Below are 3,814 nucleotides of genomic sequence, written 5' to 3' on the forward strand. Positions count from 1 at the left end.
GAACTCTTTGTGATGGGACTGGACAGACACAACACACACACACACCACACACACACATACAACACAAACACACACACACACACAGCTCCATCAAGCCTTCTGGATTTTATTCAACCATTCTGCATCCTCAAAACCCAAAAACACACCGCTCTTGTCCCGCCCCTTGTCCCCTCCCTTGTCCCGCCCTCTATGAATACTACTGAAGTCTGGCATCCTATTTTTCCTATTTTTGAAAAACGTGTCCTTTTGTTGGAGACTGTTTCATCCCTCCTTTTCACTGATAGGAAGAAGAAGGAAGGAAGGAGAGAAGGAAAGAAGAAGAGAGAAAGAAGGAAGGAAAACAAATAAATGCGTGTTGTGCTTTTTCTCTCTCTGAATGCCTTGATTTATTTGTAACATTCACTAAGCCTGGGTGACTCCTCCTCCTTCTCACATTCTGTTCTGTCATTGGACTTTGGACTGGACTGGACTGGACTGGACTAGACTGGACTAGACCGGACTGGACTGGACTGGGTAGCGTGGGCAGGTTTGCATGGTTTGAGCGCTTTATATATAAAGACCCTCTCCAAGACCTCAGTTTAGATCGTAGTGTCTTTAGGCAGTAGTTGTCGGGTGTTTTGAGAAGAGACCCCTCAAGACCTCGTTCTATGAGGCAGTGTAGGTGTGTCTTGTTTGAGAAGAGACCCTCAAACCTCAGTTTAGAGGCAGCGTTAGGTGTGTGTTTGAGAAGAGACCCCTCAAGACCTCAGTTTAGAGGCAGTGTGAGGTTGTCTATTAAAGACCCCTCAAGACCTCAGTTTAGAGCAGCGTAGGTGTGTCTGTTTGAGAAGAGACCCCTCCAAGACCTCAGTTTTTTAGAGGCAGCGTAGGTGTTCTGTTTGAGAAGAGACCCTCAAGACCTCAGTTTAGAGGCAGCGTAGGTGTGTCTTGAGAAAACCCCTCAAGACCTCAGTTTAGAGGCAGTCGTAGGTGTGTTGTTGAGAAAACCTCAAGACCTCAGTTTAGAGGCAGTAGGTGTGTCTGTTTGAGAGAGACCCCTCAAACTCTATATAGTCAGCGTAGGTGTCTGTTTGAGAAGAGACCCCCTCAAGACCTCAGTTTAGAGGCAGCGTAGGTGTGTCTGTTTGAGAAGAGACCCCTCAAGACCTCAGTTAGAGGCAGCGCGTAGGTGTGTCTGTTTGAGAAGAGACCCCTCAAGACCTCATTGTTAGAGCACGTAGGTGTGTCTGTTTGAGAAGAGACCCCTCAAGACCTCAGTTTAGAGGCAGCGTAGGTGTGTCTGTTTGAGAAGAGACCCCTCAAGACCTCAGCGTAGAGGCAGTCACCTGCAAGTTGGAGCTGGCATCACCCCCTGACCCCTCCCCCCCCCTCCCCCATCAGAGCGATCCTTCTACTGCTCCTCTGTGACATGACAGACAACTTGATGATGGAGAGAGGGAGGAGGACGAGACAGACGACGAAGACAAAAGAGAGAATGCACTTTGTATCAGGTTGCTTAATACCTTATTTTTGAAGGAAGTATAAACACAATGTAGCATTAAAATATTTATAACTCTGTTTTACACTGTATAGTGTTGCGAGTTGCAGGTGGACTAAGGGGATGGAGGGATGGAGAGACTCTGGCCTCCTGTTGTGTGAGGCCTTGAAGGACTGATACAGAATGGTGGAAGAGAGAAGGGAGAGGGGGGGGGGGGCAAAAAGGAAAGGAACGAACGACTTAATGAAGAAAGGAACGAACGACGTAATGAAGAAAGGAACGAACGACGTAATGAAGAAAGGAAAGGGGACTGAACTCTGCTCCTTAAAACCTCTTGTCGCTGCGTTCTGCCTCGCGTGACCTCACCCTTAAAGGAACAACGACTAGCACACGGACTAATCTGTTTAGCACACGGACTAATCTGTCAACAACAACTATCCTTTCGGGAGTTGAAGTCGGGAAGTTTACATACATCCTTAGCCAAATACATTTAAACTCAGTTTTTTACAATTCCTGATATTTAATTCTAGTAAAAAKTCCCTGTCTTAGGKCAGTTAGKATCACCACTTTATTTTAAGAATGTGAAATGTCAGAATAATAGTAGAGAGAATGATTTATTTCAACTTTTATTTCTTTCATCACATTCCCAGTGGATCAGAAGTTTACATACACTCAATTCGTATTTGGTAGCATTGCCTTTAAATTGTTTAACTTGGGTCAAATGTTTCGGGTAGCCTTCCACAAKCTTCCCACAATAAGTTGGGTGAATTTTGGCCCATTCCTCCTGACAGAGCTGGTGTAACTGAGTCAGGTTTGTAGGCCTCCTTGCTTGCACTCACTTGTTCAGTTCTGCCCACAATTTATTTCTGTAGGATTGAGGTCAGGGCTTTGTGATGGCCACTCCAATACCTTGACTTTGTTGTCCTTAAGCCATTTTGCCACTACTTTGGAAGTATGCTTGTGGTAAATGTCCATTTGGAAGACCCATTTGCGACCAAGCTTTAACTTCCTGACTGATGTCTTGAGATGTTGCKTCAATATATCCACATAATTTACCCCCCCCCATGATGCCATCTATTTTGTGAAGTGCACCAGTCCCTCCTACAGCAAAGCACCCTCACAACATGATGCTGCCACCCCCGTGCTTCACGTTTGGGATGGTGTTCTTCGGCTTGCAAACATCCCCCTTTTTCCTCCAAACATAACGATGGTCATTATGTCCAAACAGTTATATTTTTGTTTCATCAGACCAGAGGACATTTCTCCAAAAAGTACGATCTTTGTAACCATGTGCATGTGCAAACCGTAGTCTGGCTTTTTATAGGTGGCGGTTTTAGGAGCAGTGCTTTCTTCCTTGCTGAGCGGCTTTCAGGTTTGTCGATATAGGTATCTTTACTGTAGATATAGATCTTTTGTACCTGTTTCCTCCAGCATCTTCACAAGGTCTTTGCTTGTTGTTCTGGGATTGATTTGCACTTTTTCGCACCAAAGTACGTTCATCTCTAGGAGACAGAACGCGTCTCCTTCCTGAGCGGTATGATGGCTGCGTGGTCCATGTGTTTATACTTGCATACTATGTTTGTACAGGATGAAGCGTGGTACCTTCAGGCTGTGGAATTTGCTCCCAAGGATGAACCAGACTTGTGGAGGTCTTACAATTTTTTTCTGAGGTCTTGGTTTATTTCTTTTTGATTTCCCATGATGTCAAGCAAAGAGGCACTGAGTTTGAAGGTAGGCCTTGAAATACATCAGGTACACCTCCATTATGACACAAATTATGCACAATTAGCCTACCCAGAAGCTTCTAAAGCCATGACATAATTTCTGGAAATTTTCAAAGCTGTTTAAAGGCACAGTCACTTAGTGTATGTAAACTTCTGACCCACTGGAATTGTGATACAGTGAGTTATACGTGAAATAATCTGTCTGTAACAATTGAAAAAATGACTTGTGTCATGCACAAAGTAGATGTCTAACCGACTTGCCAAAACTATAGTTTGTTAACAAGAAATTTGTGGAGTGGTTGAAAAACGAGTTTTAATGACTCCAACTAAGTTGTATGTAAACTTCCGACTTCAACTGTATCTTCTATGACAGAGGAGGGGATACATCTCTATGAAGGGAGGGGGGGAAATCTTGTATGACAGGAGGGGGGGACAACATCTTCTATGACAGAGGAGGGGCGGGACATTCTATGACAGAGAGGGCACACATCTTCTATGACAGAGGAGGGCGACACATCTTCTATGACAGAGGAGGGGGGGCATCTTCTATGACAGAGGAGGGGGACACATCTTCTAGACAGAGGAGGGGGACACATCTTCTATTGACCAGAGA

At 44.8% G+C, this 3,814-nt stretch overlaps 1 long non-coding RNA gene across 1 annotated transcript; it reads left to right on the forward strand.

Annotated features, from left to right (window-relative positions):
• The first annotated feature begins 714 nt into the window (after nt 1–714).
• On the forward strand, nt 715–2,269 carry LOC139026536 (uncharacterized). Its single transcript, XR_011478360.1, has 2 exons — nt 715–761; nt 1,063–2,269. It is a non-coding gene; the product is annotated as an uncharacterized lncRNA (long non-coding RNA).
• The last annotated feature ends 1,545 nt before the right edge of the window (nt 2,270–3,814 follow it).

Source organism: Salvelinus sp. IW2-2015, unplaced genomic scaffold, assembly GCF_002910315.2.
Source record: "Salvelinus sp. IW2-2015 unplaced genomic scaffold, ASM291031v2 Un_scaffold5035, whole genome shotgun sequence".
NCBI classification, from domain to species: Eukaryota; Metazoa; Chordata; class Actinopteri; order Salmoniformes; family Salmonidae; genus Salvelinus; species Salvelinus sp. IW2-2015.